This window comes from Protopterus annectens, chromosome 13.part0 (assembly GCF_019279795.1).
Source record: "Protopterus annectens isolate FY-2018-M chromosome 13.part0, PAN1.0, whole genome shotgun sequence".
Taxonomy (NCBI): domain Eukaryota; kingdom Metazoa; phylum Chordata; order Ceratodontiformes; family Protopteridae; genus Protopterus; species Protopterus annectens.
The window spans coordinates 256,029,137-256,046,182 of record NC_056747.1 but is presented as its reverse complement, the minus strand read 5'-3'; the positions used below and the strand labels follow the sequence as shown (position 1 = coordinate 256,046,182).

At 41.5% G+C, this 17,046-nt stretch overlaps 1 protein-coding gene across 1 annotated transcript in view; it reads right to left on the bottom strand.

Moving 5' to 3' along the window:
* SBNO2 (strawberry notch homolog 2) overlaps nt 1–17,046 on the bottom strand; it is a 2,660,605-nt gene that overhangs the window by 594,803 nt on the left and 2,048,756 nt on the right. The gene's annotated exons all lie outside the window — the stretch shown is intronic.

Here is a 17,046-nt window from a genome sequence, read left to right as displayed (position 1 = left end):
CCCTGAGGATTCCCCTCATGAAATTTATAGTGATGTTCCGCCACTGGATTAACTAGCCTACCTTTTTTTATATCCCTCACATGTTCTTTAAGTCTCACTGAAAATTTTCTCTTACTTTCACATATATATTTGTTGCATGGGCACCTCAGCCCATATATTATACCTGCAGTATTACATCTAAAATTACCATGTTCCTGATATTTTCTACCATTAATTTTAGAAAAAGTTCTAACAATATATTGGCATACCACACAATTCCCACATGGAAAGGTACCTTTTTCTGCTATATCCTTCAAATCCAAATTTTCTGGTCTTCTCAAAGTACCATGTACCAATAAATATCTTATACTTCTACCATTACTATAAGTAAATTTTAAATTCAAGTTTCTTAGCACCTGCTCTTCTTTTTTTATCATCTGCCAACAATATCTCACTATATACCCTCTAACTTTTCAGAAAAATGTGTATATTTAGATATAAAATAAATATCTTCCTTAACTTTACCATGAGGTTTATTTTTAATACTTCTATTATTTCCATTCCTATGATTATTTCCCCTCAGTTTCTCCAGTCCTGTATTTATTTGTTCTGCACTATATCCTCTCCTATAAAACATTTCTGTCACATTTTTTATTTCATTATTCACATCTTCCACATTATTACATAACCTACTAACCCCTCAAATTCCCCATACGGAATTGAGTTAATAGTATGTGTGGGATGACAACTTATTCCAAATAAAATATGATCCTGGGTTTCAAATTTTCTATGGACTTTGGTTCTTATCCATCCCCCATCTTTACCTTCCAGATGGACATCCAAAAAGTTAACCTTAGTCCCTTTTTGTAAATCAAAACTCAGGTCAAACTTATTCTTTTCCAGATCCTTTACAAATTCTTCCACTTTATCAAACCCACCTTTACACATAAAAATAACATCTATAAATCTATAATGTTTCAGTACATGTCTTCTATAAAAATTATTACGATATACATATAAATTTTCATAATATCCCATAGAGAGATTAGCATACATGGGGGCGAATGCCGCCCTTATTGCTGTTCCCTGCATCTGTCTATATAACATTCCATCAAATTCAAACATGTTGCTCTCTAGGCAAAATAAAGTAAGTTATTAAATATACTCCGTTCTGGGATTGTTCCCTAGAAAAAATTCCAAGGCCTCTAGTCCATAACTATGTTTGATATTTGTATAAAGACTCACCACATCTATTACTATGAAGTACATGTCTTTTTCCCATTTTACCCCGTTTAACTTTTCCAGGAAATCGAATGAGTCTTTTATATAAGACGGTAGCTTTACAACCTCATTCACAAAATAGCCATGTAAAAAAATTGGCTAAATTTTTTGTAAAATAATTGCAAACTGAAACTATTGGTCTCCCAGGTGGGGTAGTTATATTTTTATGAATTTTAGGCAGACAGAAAAACTTTGCCATAGTACATCCTTTTCTACAAAGTTTTTTTTCCTTGTCGACAGTTTTAAAATATTTCAACTTGACCCCTTTTGATACAAGTTCATCAAACTCACATAAAGCTTTCTCATATACATCCTTATGTATTTTCTTATATACAGTTTCATTACTTAAATGTCGATTACATATCCCAATACTGCCTATAATTCATAATAACCAACTTTCCCCCTTTATCTGCTGGTTTAAATACCAGCTCACAATTATCACACAATTCTTTTAAACATATTCATTCTTGTTTGCTTATATTATATTCCTTTTCTTTCTTCATAAAATTATAATATTCATTTTCAATTGCATAATTTAACACATGATAAAATTGTTGAATATTTTCATTCCTGAATGGTGGAATAAAATTACTTTGCATTTCCATTTTACTAGTATCAAAGCAGCAATAAGCATTTTCTTCCATACTCACTTCAGAACAACATGAGCAAAAACTATCATTACTAGTTTCCAGATCTTCACAAGTAAAACTAACAGCTGCAAAGCTGCTTCTTCATGCATAAAAACCATTTTTATCAGGCAAATACTCTTTTATATACATATACACACTATCTATTAAGAGTTTTAGACTCGTGGCTGCAGTTGTGAAAGTTTTACTTGCAAATTAAACAGTTTCTTTATTATTCTTGTGATGTTGTGACTGTACCACATTCACCAACCAAGTCTCTCCATGTTTTGATGTTATGAGGTAGTGCTATCAGTGCCAAGGAGAGTAGGGCAATGCATGTGCATATATGCCAGCATAGTTAGCTGGAGTTTTGTAAAGAAGTTTATGTTACCGGGCTATCACACTGATATGTACAGATGTTTGAGTTAAAAATATATTTGCAAAGTTGCGTGGTGGTACAGTGGTAGCGTTGTTGCCTCACAACAAGAGGTTCTCCCATTCGATTCTTGGCTGGAGCACCTTCTGTGTGGAGTCTGCATGTCCTCCCCACGGCCGAGTGGTGTTCGAAAGACATGTGTAGAATGGGCGTGCCTTCATTGAAGGTTGGGCGTCAAGCTGGCACCTTGGCACCGTAAAAATCTACTGCCAATCATTAGTGGACCGGAGTTCCGCTGTGGCGAACCCTAACCGGGAAAAGCCGAAAGAAGAGCAACTTGTGTTAAAAATGCATCAACAGTAGGTGCTACTGGACAGAAAGACCATTTGCATGTATATTAGGTTGTATTGTTCTAACTGATCAAATGTGTATGTTTATCAGAGTACCTTGGAAGGGTGGAGTTTGAAAATGTGTTGCAACTTTCAGATGTTGCCACAGATCTTAGCAAAGCTGTGTGTGTATATTGTACCAGTCAGGTGGACCAGAGGTGATGTCATCCTCTAACCAACACATGGTTTCTTTAGAATTCTCACAGCAGCACTTCGGAACCAGACAGGAAAGATTTTTGACAGGGTATATAGCTTTTGCTGTGGTAAGACACTCAGCACACATCAGCTTGCCTTGCTTTACTAAGTAGTCAGGGAACAGTAATTTTTTAGTCAGTCAAGGACATTTAGTGAGAATACTTTACTGTTTTCTGCATCTGTGAGAAACAATCCAACTGTATTATTTTTATATCTCTGTGGTTGAAACACTTGTTTATTGTATTCAGTATTCTCTTGTTTTCTGTTGCATTACTTATCAGTAAATATTTTAATACCTTTCATTGTGGCTGGTCCTTTAGAGAATGCTTTTAACATCTTTAGAGTAGATATGCTCATTTTGGTGACACTGTGGCCGCTCCTGAAAGCCTTGCTGCTTTGGTCAATTTGTATTAGTATTAATTTTATACTGTCTAACTGGGTACCCTTTGTAAGACCCTTAGGGTAGCTGACTGGTGGCAGCATGATTATAGGTTCATAGGTATTTACTAAGCTAATAGATACCAAAGGGGGCACTGCACTCTAAGTCTGACGAATGCCAAATACAGTGGAACAATGACTTCCTCTCGGACTTAGATGCCGTACCTTTGTTTTTAAGCTGTGTAATATAGAATGATTTCTTCGTTACTGTACACACATGATGGTCAAAGGCTAGATTTCTCTCTCTCTCTCTCTTATATATATATATATATATATATATATATATATATATATATATATATATATATTGGTAAGTCTCTGACTACTGGGTCATCTCTAAGGAGTTTGTTGTCAATATGATAACTACCAGAGGTGTTTGACTAAATAGCATGAAACATTACCTATCAGGCCCTCTGGAATTACTATTTAACTGTAGCCTCCAAATAGGTTTCATGCCTCATGACTGAAGAAAAGTCATCCATCTGCTGAAAAGGTGGGCTATCTACAGATCCTGGAAAATACAGACCCATAAGTCTCACTAGTCTTATATGTAAAGGCATGGAAAGAATTATCATGGAAATGATCAACAGTGATATAAACCTCCACACACTGGACCCAACCCAGTTTAGTTTCTTCAAGGGCAAGTCATGCCTACTCATCCTGGTGGACTTCTTTGATTCCAAAGCAATGGATGAGGGCAAAGTGGTTCACACTGCCTACCTTCACCTGTCCAAGGCATTTGACATAATACCCAACCTGGGCATTGTTAAACTCAAGAGGTTAGGTACAAACCTGTATCTCACCAGGTAGATAGCTAACTGGCTCACAGACAGGACCCAAGAAGTTAGAATTGGGGATTCTATCTCTACAAATAAGACCGTTACAAGTGGATTCCCTCTGGTATCAGTCCTTGGACTGCTCATTTTTTGCATTTATATCCCTGAAATCAAGGCCAATGTCAATGGCCTCTGGATGACTAAATTGGCAGATGATTGCAAATTAGGCACTATTACCGCAGTGTTGCAGCGGTAGCGTTGTTGCCTCACAGCAAGAGGTTCTCCCGTTCGATTCTCGGCTGGAGTGCGGGGAGTGCCTTCTGTGTGTAGTCTGCATGTCCTCCCCGCGGTTGGGTGGGCGTTCGAAAGACATGCGTAAATGGGTGTGCCTTCGTTGAAGGTTGAAAGTCGAGCTGGCACATCGGCGTTCGCGAAAAATCTACTGCCAATCATTAGCGGACCGGAGTTCCGCTGTGGTGACCCCTAACCGGGAAATTGAATCTCACCCTGACACAAATGTTCTTTACCTCAGAGTCTTGGCAGAAAGGGGCAGAGCTATTAAATCTGTGCCACTTTTTCCCAGTGTGTGTGTGTGTGTGTGTGTGTGTGTGTGTGTGTGTGTGAAACTCAAATATCCAAGTGTGTGCGTCAGCTACTGGGAACAGGGATACAGAGCTCCAAAGTGGTCAGTGTGAAGTTTTGTGTGGGTCTGGAGAGAGAGTCCAGCCCCAGATCTGGAGCATGCTCCCTGTGTGCTCTCAAAGGAAATTGTGCTTGGTGCAAGGAACTGCATCTGAAAATACTGTGTGGATCCATCTTTGCTCTTGGTGACCGTCCCTCACCAGACACAGCAATGAGGATTGAGTTTCCTTGATTGCTGGCCCGGAGTAGGGAACAGTCACATATGGCAAGAATGCCTCCGAACAAAAGCAGATTTGGAGCGATAATTCCTCTGAAACTTGGGAATAGGAGAAATACAAGTATGTTTCAACTCCTGCAAGGCTTTACCCTTATCCTGGAGAGACTTGAAAAGTTCAGCAGCAGCACAATGACTTGTTACCCAAAGGAGCATCCAACAATTTGGCCTTAATGTCATAAGGAAAGCCTAAATACAAAACCAAGAGTAACGTTTCATAACAGAACCAAAGGCAGCACTCATGGAGGAGGAGGCATCAGCAGCACTGTAGCTGCATTTGATAGAGTGGTGGGCAAACTGAAAACTACAGCCGAATAGGAAAGGGCAGAAGCCTTCCCCTCAGAATCAGGAAGGTCTGAGACTACTTTGACAACATGAGAAAGGATGGCCAAAATACACCTGGTCATGAGAGTCTGGTAACTGATGCCATGAAAAGCTGAAGTGGCAGCAGTGTAAACCTTTTTGCTCAGCATCTCCACACCTCTACTATCCTTATCTGAGGGAAGCAACTTGGTAGAGGGCAACAGCCTAGAGGGCTCATCAGAACACACACACTACAGAAGGGTATTTATAAAGAAATGTATACTTGTCAGGCACTTTGTAAAATCCATCAGGTTTTTTGGGTGCAGGGGCCTGAGAATCAGGGGCCACAGACACTGCAGAAAAGGTATCCAAAATGTTAGCCAGAACAGGGGCAACAGCAGACGACTTGGGAGACTCCATTTAGAAGAGCTCATAATACATTTTCTGAATGTTAGAGACTTGAGAACAATCCCACTTAAACTCCATCACCCAGGCAACAGTATTTCCAAAGGACAGTTCCTCCAAAGGGGAAGATGGACTAAGAATCCTCTTCCTCCGAACCACAGTTCAAAGAGGAAGGAATCTGAGAACAGTAAGCCAAGCACTCTTCACCAGATCCTTCTCCAAAGAATCTAGTTGCCTGGGTATTTTAAGAGGAGTGGAAGACCAGGTAGGTATAGTTACCCCCTAAGGAGGCTTTAAAGCGATTAAAGCATTGAATAACCCCTGAATAAAATCTTGTAATTCATGTTTGGGATCCTTACCTACATGAGAAATACGCTTGGTTTTCTGTTTCTTCTTTTGTGGGATGTCTGCATGAAACACCCTCGGACAGTCATACCCCTGGTGACATTCAATAATCGTGGTAGGAATCTCCTCCCTAACAAAAATCTGAGGACTCTCTCTCGGTCCCTCGGATATAATCAGCTAAGGTTCCCACTCAATGTCAAAAGCAGAGGTTTGTAAAGCGTCTGAAGATGTGCAAGAAGTCGGATCCATGCCAGCCTCAGATGGGACAGATGATCCTCTGAGCTTTCACTAGCCTCAAGAGAGATGTCTGGGAGAGGCTGGACAGCAGCTATATCAGACCTATGTTTTTTGGCTTTTTTCTTGGCAGACATCTGACGCTTGGGAGAGGAAGATTCCACCACAGCACCTTAAGCCAACAGTTTACAATGCTGGTTTTTAAGGTAAATAGATAAGGAGGAGAGACGACTATGTAGGGTCTTAGAAACAAAGGCCTGGCAGACAGAACACAGAGTATGGTCATGGGAAGCACCCACACAGAAGAGACACTGGTTCCTCCACACTGACATTTTCCCTTTCTGGATGACATGAACCCAACAGCACTAAAGAAAGAAAGATAAGAAGAAACCCCAGTGGGGTTACTTATCTAAAACATAGCTTGGTAACTAGCACAGCAGAAAGGCATGCAGACTGACGTCCAACGATGGCATTCAGACTGGTGATGAAGTTGTTCAGACTGTGTGGTCCCGGACATCACTTTTACACTCTATGCCTTGCATGGGTAGCATGTGTGTGATGTACAATGCCTACTAGTACTAAAAGATTTGAAATACTACCCAGACGTTGGGCTATTCATGGCAGAAGATCCCTTATGCAAAGAATACTGCACCACTGATATGGAAGGACTCCTTCATTGAATCAATCCGCAATCTAACCAAACATGGCATCATCACCTACCACACTCCTCCATGAACCCAGCCAACCCCTGTCTCTCTCAAACCCATCACCACAACTTATATAGTCACTCTTTAGCAAACTTAAAACATGCTTTCCATCAGCGGAAAACCTACCCCCTCAATTCCTAAAACTTGCTGCCAATTCTATCACCTACCCCATTTCCATCTTAATCAATAGATCAAAGAAAACACTGTACCTGAAATCTGAACGAAATCCTATGTCATACCCATACATAAGTGGCAACTCAACTGACACCTCAAATTTCGGGACCACTGCCATTTTATCTCCCCTGTCAAAAATTCTCAAAAAGTGCATTCACAAACTGTTCCTAGAAAATCTGCTTACCTCTACACAGCATGGTTTCCGCCCAAATCACAGTACAGCTACTGCTCTGATATTCACTAATTCTATTGCAAATTCTCATGACAACAAGCAGCTAATCTCATGTTTGTTTCTGGGCCTCTCCAAAGCCTCTGACACTGTTTCCCACCGACTGCTTCTATCCAAACTAGCTACCCTTAATCTCTCCAACTCTGCACTTTTAGTCCTCCAGCTCTCTCTCCAACAAATTCCAGGCAGTTAAATGGCAATCTAACTTTTCTCCCTTCTTACCACTACAAACTTGGGTACCTCAAGGCTCCATCCTCGGACCCTTATTATTTAATACCTTTACTAATGACCCACAGACCCACACTACTGCTGTGGTGGTGCTGTGGTTACGTTGTCGCCTCACAGTATGATGTTGTCCTGTTCGAGTCTCATCTAAAGCGTCTTCTGTGTGGAGGCATGAGTGAATGGGCGTACCTTCGTTGAAGGTTGTGCGTCAGAGCTGGCAACTCGGTACGTAAAAATCTACTGCCAATCATTAGCGGACCGGAGTTCCGCTGTGGCGACCCCTAACCGGGAAAAACCGAAAGATACAACTAATGACCCACACTCTTCCTGTCCACTCTCATCTATCATACAATATGCTGATGATTTCGCCATCATCACCTACTCCGACAATATCATCCACCTTCACACCCTCATCCAAGAGTCTCTACACTCAGTTGAAAAATGGCAAACTTCCAACCAATTGCTACTTGACCCAAAGAAAACAAAACTTCTCCTATTCCTCCCTAAATCTCTCCATCATCAAAGTTACCTTTACTGTCTTCTCCCTTAACACCACCATCATCTCTGTTGAACCTCACACCAAATTGCTAGGAGTTATTACCGATGACCAGCTAAAGTCTGATCTCCATATTCAGCAGTGCATCAAAAAGGCATATCAAAGTTAGGCCTGCTATATAGGAATACAAAATTCCTTACTGAGGTCTCTAGGCTCTCTCTTGCACAAGCATTCCTACTCTCCCCATCCTTCTACATGCCACCCCTATATTCTCACCAATATACAATCCAATCTTCTGATGAAACTGGAACTCGCCTATAATAAAATTGCAAGATTTGCCTTTAACCAACCGTACTGCTCTCACCACCGCCTAGCCTTGAAAATCCTGCAGTGGCTGGAATTTCATCATCAAATCCTACTACCCCAGCTTCTCATAGCTCATTCCATCTTACATGAGCCCTCCTCCTATCCCTCTCTCTCTACCCTCATCCAGCCCTCTACTCCCAACCATGCCCTCCATAGCTCCCAACAGCATCTTCTGCAAGTCTATGCACTCAACAAAAACATCAGTAAACTCCCCTACAGCTACTCAGTGGCAAATGCTTGGAATAAATTACCACTAAGTGTCAGACAGATCTCTAACCTCAACTCTTTCAAAAAAAAAAGAACACAAAGAAACTATGTATAGCATGGACATGCTTATGCTATGACCCAACTTAATCTACCTCCTCTCCTACAATACTACTGCAGCAACCTTTTCTCCTGCCTCCCTCTGCCTCTGTTTTTAATAAAGTCTACTAACAGTCAGTAGTTCCTACAGCTTCCACAACTGTAGTCTTGGAAACTGGCTCTTGCCCTGGGGCTCGTCTCCCATTTATATATTTCTTACCTTCTATTTTACAAACTTATCTGTATTTTCTGCATTCTGCCAACTACTGGATGAAGCTTCGTACTAGATTATGTTTTCAATTTAATGACCATTTTTCTAGCATGTTTCAACATACATCTCATACATATTGCAATCACTATAATTTTAAACTCTTGTCATGTGATTACTTTTGTTACTTGTACGTACTGGAGTTTTTCTCCTCGGGCCTCCACTGAAAAAGGGCTGCTGGCCACTCAGACTAACCCTGTCAACAAATTTCAAATAAATAAATTCTACATCAATACCTAAGGGGATAGAACTACAGAAAAAGATTGACAGAAATTAGGGAAAATAAGAAAAAAAGTTCCACTTATCTTCAACAAAACACCCTGAGCACCAAAGTCCAAGTCTGAAGCTTATGGTGGCAAACGAGACCTAAGGTAACTTGCTCATCACAAGGGTCTTATGGATAAGGGGAGGAGCCTGAGCACCAGATTCAAAGCTTGAGTGTGCCTGAAGTTCCTGAAGTTGGAGCCGACTCAAATCCAAAGACCCACAAGCAATGGAATGGATGGAAGAGACATCAGATCTCAAAACTAGTGCTAACCAAGAATGTGTACAATATATGTCTGAGACTTTCTGGTTTGGGCCCATTCTCATGCTTTAAACACACTACCATAAGTAATTTTTTTGTTGCAAAATCAGTGCTACAATTAGATATTTAAAATAATAACATACCTTCTTGTGTTCATCTGTTTCTGTCATTGCTAACAAGATTCTCCATTCTGACACTACAAGCTAAAATAAATGGCTAAACAGAATTACAGCTACAAGGAAGGGAAAAGTACAGTTGTGCACACTTACCATAAATGTAGATGTTAGAGTGTATTCACTGTTGCAGTCATTACAATTGGGTTATCCTGCTGGCAGGCTACCCTCAGTCGGCCCGAATTCCAAAGTCTAGGTCCGGCGTCGGTTGCTGTTGCCTCTTCACTGACGTCATTGTGCCAGGGGTATAAAAGTTGCAGCCAACGCCATTTTCTTCAGTTTTTTTTGCCCCAGATGTCAGGTGCCCCAAAAGGGTAGGCTAAAAATATGTCAATAAAACATGCATGCACCAAAGTATATATTTTGCCTTCATCTACCAGCAAATACACCACATAGGTTGTATAGAATAGAGAAGTACATAGAAGTTCCAGCAAAGAAATGGGGGATGGTGGGTGGATAACTTGGACTGCAACAGTGAATACACTCGAACATCTACATTTATGGTAACTGTACACAACTGTACTATGTTCTTAGTGTTTCACTGTTGCAGTCAATACAACTGGGTTGAATCCCAAAGCTAAGGTTGAAAGGCTGGAGCTAAATAGCATTAGGAGCATTAGACCCTGCAGAACTGCAGTGGCAAAGCCTGCCCTGCATTTAGAGTAGAGTGGTAAGAAATGGTGCTTTCTGAAGGTGTGCACTGAATTTCAAGTAGCAGCCACTAAAATGTCTTTGGTTGGTACTCCCCTGAGGAAGGCTGCTGAAGTGGCTGCTGCTCTGGTTGAATGTGGCCTAATGCCCTTAGGTACTGGCTTGCCATGTTGTGAATAGCAGAAACGAATACAGTGGCCTATCCACTTTGAAATACTCTGCTTTGAGATGGCCTTTCCTTGTGATCCTGCAGCAAATGCCACTAGTAATTGCTCTGTCTTTCTGAAAGCTTTGGTTCTGTTCAAATAGAAGTGTAGCTGTCAGTGTATGTCCAAAGAATGCAGAATTCTCTACCCCTTATTCTATGGGTTTGGATAAAAGGTAGGCAGATGAATAGTTTGGTTAAAGGCCACACTGGACACTACCTTAGGCATAAAGGTCGGGTTTGTCCTCAGAGAAACCCTGTCTGGATAAAAAATGATAAAAGGTTCCACAGCCATGAGTGCCTGTAGCTCTGAGACTCGTCTTGCAGAAGTTATTGCTAGGAGCAGAGCTGTTTTCCAAGATAAAAACTTTATATCAGCTGTAGCAGCTGGCTCAAAAAGAGGCAGGGTGAGTTTTTCCAAGACATAATTGAGGTCCCATGCAGGTAATGGTGATCTCCTTGGAGGCCTTACATTTTTGGCCCCTCTGAGGTACTGCCTTAATAAAGGATGAGAAAAGATTGGTGGCTCTGTATTGTAATGAGCCGAAATGGCAGAGGCATGAATTTTTATAAATGAAAAGGATAGGCCTTTGTCCAGCATCTCAGTCAAGTATTGCAAAATCTGAGGAATATTTGGTACAGCTGTGTCAATTCCTTGTGCCTGGTTCCAAGCACAGAATCTCTTCCATTTTCCAGCATAGGATTTTCTAGTACTAGGCCTCCTGGCTTCCAAAATGACATCCATCCCCGCTTTAGTGAGAGGAGTGTTTTGTATGACTACATTATCCGCCATGCTGCCAGATTTAAAGTCTTGAGTTGGATGTGCAGGATCTGATTGTTCTGCTGGGACAGTAGATGAGGCACTTGAGGTAAGGTCCAGGCTGGGCATTGAGACAAGTTCCTTAGGATTGGATACCAGTACTGGCGTGGCCAGTCTGGGGCAATCAGTATAATTTTTGGCTTCGCCTGTCTGACCTTTAGGAGTACCTTGGGGAGGAGAGGCAGAGGAGGAAAGGCATACACCGTTAAGGTTTTCCAGCAGAAAGATAGGGCATTCACTTTCCATGCTTGTCTGTGATAAGTCCTTGTGCAGAATTTCTTTAGTTGGCTGTTGTGAGGTAAGGCAAATAGATCTATGTCCGGGCATCCCCATTTCCTTGTTACCATGCTGAAGACTTGTGGATCCATGAGGTTTCTGCTTAGTTCGTCTACCAGAGTATTCATCTTTCCTGGCAGGAATTGTATCTGCAGATATACTTGGTAAGTCAATGCAGTGCCCCACAAAGTCATGGCTAGTCTGCAAAGGGGGTAAGAATGAGTGCCTCCCTGCTTCTTTATATACCACATGACCGTGGTATTGTCTGTCTTTATCAGTAGTTGTCCCGGATGAAGTAGGTCCTTGAAGGCTGTCCGGGCATTTTGAACAGCTAGCATCTCTTTTTGATTGATATGTAGATGCATTTGGTTTGCGGACCATGTGCCTTGAATACATCTTCCTGCCATGTGGGCCCCCAGGCATAAACCGATGCATCCGTCGTTGATGTCTGTGTGGCTGGGGGTAGAGTGAATGGCTGTCCGTTCTGGTGACAGGTCTTCGCCCACCATCAAAACTCCTGTTGCAGGCAGGGAATGAGACTAACTATTGTTTCCAGGCTGTGGCAATGTTGAGTCCAAACACTTTTTAGGTACCTCATATGCAGTCTTGCATCTGGAATTAGTACAATGCAGGATGCCATGAAGCCCAAAGCCTGCAGAATTTTTCTTGCAGATAACTGGGCCTTTGTTGCCAACAGTTTGAAATAGGTAGTCAGTTGCCTTTGTCTGGCATGAGATAAGCCATCTGGGCAGTTGTATTTAAGCTTGCAACCAGGAATATCTCTTGAGAGGGTACTAGTTTTGATTTCTGTTCATTGACCGTGTACCCTAGGCATGGTAATAATCTCTTTACAAATGCCAGATACTGTAGTAGAATGTCTTTGTTCTCTGCTTGAATGAGGCAGTCGTCCAAGTAAGGATATATGTCTATTCCTCTTTGTCTGCAGAATGCAATTACTGGTGCCAGGCACTTTGTGAAGACCCTTGGTGCAGTAGATAAGCCAAAGGGCAGTGCAGAGAATTGGTAGTGCATTGAGTCAGCTTTGAATTAGAAGTATCTTCTGCATGACTGTCTGATTGGGACATGCAGGTATTCCTCTTTTAGATCTAAAGTCACAAGCAAAGCCTTCTTGCCCAACATGGGCAAAAGCTGCTGTAGAGTCAACATTTTGAATTTTGGAATATCCAGATATGTGTTTAGAATAGATAGGTCCAGTATTGGTCTCCAGGCTTTGTCCTTTCTGGGTACCAAGAACCGTCTTGAATAGAATCCTTATCCCTGCTCTTGCTCTGGTACTTGATGAATGGCCCTCATGTCCATGAGGGATGAGAATTGTTTTTGTGCCTCTGCCCATTGATGTTTTGGCAGGTCTGGCCAAACGTCTGCCCTTGGCAGGGTATGGAAGTGAAGCATGTAGCCTTATGACACTATGTTTAAGACCCATTTGTCCGGGGTTATTATGTGCCAATTTTGAGGGGATAAAGTGCTAGTTTTCCCCCTAAAGGTGCTGCCAGAAGATAAGTGTTTGGCACAGGCAAGGGGAAGTCATTGGGACTGTTTCCTGTATGGCTGTGATTTGTCTTCTCCAGTTTTGGAGGTAGAAGCACCCCATTGTTTAGACCTGTACGAACCTTGGGGCTGGGATCTGCCTCTAGGGCGTCTGTATCTGCCCCTTTGTGGCCTGTCTGACACTGGAAAGGACCAATTCTTTGTAGGCCAGTGTCTGCTAAGTCTTGGTGGCTGTACCTGTAAAAAAAATTCCTGGACTGTTTGCATAGATTTAGCTTTGTCATCCATTTTCTTTGTTTGCATAGATTTAGCTTTGTCATCCATTTTCTTTAACACCTCTTCTGCTTTAACACCAAACAAATCATGTTGTAATGGAGCATCTAATAATTTTGCTTTAACATGATCAGGTAGATTTTGCTCCTTTAACCAAGCATGCCTCCTAATGACAGAACCTGTAACTGTGGCCCTGCAGGAGGCCTCCAGAGAATCAAACCCACATTGCAAAATATGTTTTCCAACTTGTTCAGCTGCATGCAATAAATTCTGCATTTCTTTGTTTTCTGCACATTCAGAATTTATCAACATTTTCGGTTTAAGCAGTGACATAATATAGGGCTGATATTTGAGCATATGAAACTGACAATTTAAAGCCCTTATAGCCAAGGTAGCAGAAGTGTAAATCTTTTTTTTCCCCATCTGTCCAGTGCCCTAGAATCCCTGTCAGAGGGAGTAGGGTTTTTTGCAGTGGAAGCCTTGACCCCTTTGGGACCCTGAGAGAGAGTTTCTGGGTCAGCAGCAGGGTTTTTGAAAAATAATTTATGAGAGTCAGGAACCCTGTAGTACCTGTCCGGCTTAACAGGAGCTGGAGGTAAGGAATCAGGGGTCAGACTTGACTCTGAAAATACATCTACAATGTCTAGCACAGGTGGAACAGCTAGGGGCCTGTGTTGTGGTAATATAAGGAAGTCTCTGAGCCTTTTCTTAGATTCTGAATAATATTGGCTCTCCCAGTGGAAATGCTCCCTCATGGTATGTAAAGTTTCCCCAAAAGAATAATCCTCAGGAGGAGAGGCTAAAGGGATAGACTCTTCAGCATCAGAATCCTCATAGGGAGGAAGAGAGTATTCCTGATCAGAAGAGGAATCAGATGAAATGGAAACCTGATCTGAAAATTCATATTCTGTCTCTTGCCTAGGCCTCTTATCAAGAGGGGGATGGGAAACCCTGATCAAAGTAATTAGGTCTTCGGCCATTTTGAGCATCTGTTTTTTAGGCATGGAGGCCTGTCCATGAGGCTGTTGTACTTGTTTCTTTGTCTTTAAAGGTGCTTTAGTCTTTGCCTTTGAAGCTGAAGTTGTTTTAACATAGAATTGAGTAGGACTGAAAACACCCTCAGAAGCCTGCGCAGCGGCTCCGGACCCATCTGAGGGAATAGTTTCCAAAGGTCCAATACCTTGAGCTTCCAGCAGCCTGGTCGACTCCAAGTGGGTGTCTGTAGTAGCCTGCGAGTCTAAAGTAGCGGTCATCAGGGGCTGCGAAGACACCTCACTGAGAACCGGCGACTGGCTTAGAAGAAGCTTCGTCGTCAGTTTTGGACCTCGGATGCCTGTCCTTTTCTTTGCGTTTCTTGGGAATTCCGGTAGTCGGATGGCTATCCGACGACATTGTATAGTTAAATAGTTTGCCAAAATAGTGAAATGCAAAATCGTACTGACGCTTTTGTTAAATCTAGCACAAAACCAACAACTAGCAACGTCGTGGTCAGGGTCTAGGCAAGGAATACAATAAGAATGAAAGTCCTTATGAGGTATTTGCTTCCCACAAGAAACACAATTATTAACTTTTTCTGACGTCGGTCTGGAGCAAGAAAAATGTTTCACCAATGGGGTACTTAGCTTTTAGTGAAGACTTCGGATCTGAAATTCGAACACGAAAATCTCAGGAGTCGGCCGACCGGCACTTGCGAACTACTTTTGCTTCAGGCACTGCGCGGCAAGAAAGACTGAAGAAAATGTCATCGGCTGCATCTTTTATACCCCTGGCGCACTGACGTCATGGAAGAGGTGACAGCAACCGACGCCGGACCTAGACTTTGGAATTCAGGACGACTGAGGGTAGCCTGCCAGCAGGATAACCCAACTGTAATGACTGCAACAGTGAAACACGATGAACATCAAGGCTGCTGTAAATGAGAGTACACAGCAAAAAAGCTGTGAATTCACAGAAGCATAATAGATTTGTCACCACTCAATGAAAGGGAAAGAACAAACAGCTACAAAATGCCACGTGGTATAGAGTTTTCCTCAATCAAAATTTTTTAAATGTGATGGGTAACACTACACCAACAGCCGGGAAGCCAAATTCCTAAAATAGTAACAGGAGATTTCATTAAAGCCCAATTACAGACTGTAAATATTCCTGAATCTTTTCTAAGAAAAGCACCTTCATATGACACCATATATGATAAACAACCAATTGGGTTAAAGGACAGTATAAAAGCTGTGTAAACATTTTTTCTCGCATCTGTCAAATATTTTTGAATCCTTTATCTAAGGCACAACTTTCCCACCCTTACTAGAAGAAGATATAGAAAAAGGGGCAGGACTGTTTTGTGTGGGTGTGTGTGTGTGTGTGTGTGTGTGCGCGCGCGTGTGTGTGTGTTAAAAAGATGTGGTCTTCCTTAGGGGGACTGGCACATCCTTTCAGTTTTCTCAAGGGCAGCAGACTGCACATAAGGAGTACGCCTACTGTACTCTCATTCTGTTTACATTAAAAGCACATTAGGAAGACTCGTATTTCTCTGAGTCTCAGACGAAAAGCAGTTGCTTACAGACCAGTTAAAGACTTTCATATAAATTTAATGAATTTAAAGACTCCACCCATACAGTTTAATGCATCTGAAAAACAGGTATCTTCTCATGGAGACCATTAGAACTGAAATGCAGAGATCTCCCTATACGAATCCAGAAGAGAAAAAGGAACAGTATATATATATAAAAACAAAGAGTTAAAAGGTCACACTGAAAAACTAATGAGAAAAAAAACTAAATGAAAACTCCAGCCAAGCTAGAAGTTTCAAAGAGTGACCTCCCAAACCTCCTGTAACAGAGGCCTATGGGATATATGCAAATGACCCTTATGAACATCAGGTGTTTCAGCTATATGGCGATTCTGAATGCCCATGACTTTTACATTTGAAGTCATTTTAATGGACAATTTCAGGCCAATAAAGCCAAACCCCACTAGCTATGGATATGCATATTTCGGCCTTGTTTTTAATATATATATATATATATATATATATATATATATATATATATATATATATAAACACGATCATTCTCACTAGAAGAAATAAGGGGAAGACAGTTTTCTTTTCTCCCGCTGAATATCTGCAGTCACCTGTAAGATCTGTATCAGTGTGTTCAGTACACAGACTGCAGTCTGTCCAAGTAAGGTACCAACTAAAGACCCTGCTAATTTAATGCAACTTCCTGGACTACATTAAAATACTCTTTAGCAAAGACTCTGCAGCCAAATGAAGACCAAAAACAATTCTGAAACCAGCTTAGATTGCAGAATTGAGGGTCAGGGCTGGAAAATAATTAAAGCTGCCATACACTTAATCATTAGCTCCTCTAGACATTACAAGGACTCAAGTACCGATGAAGATGCTGCTAATTTATTAGCATAGCAGCACTGAGATCGGTGAGGACAACACCGGTATTGTAAAAAAAATGCCATTGTCTCTCCCTGTATGGAAGGCATTTGAGAATTAATTCCCTCCTTAGAAAGGAACACTGTTGGTTTTCCCCTGACAATTCCCCTTTACCAGTTTGGTTATGTTTTGTTTTT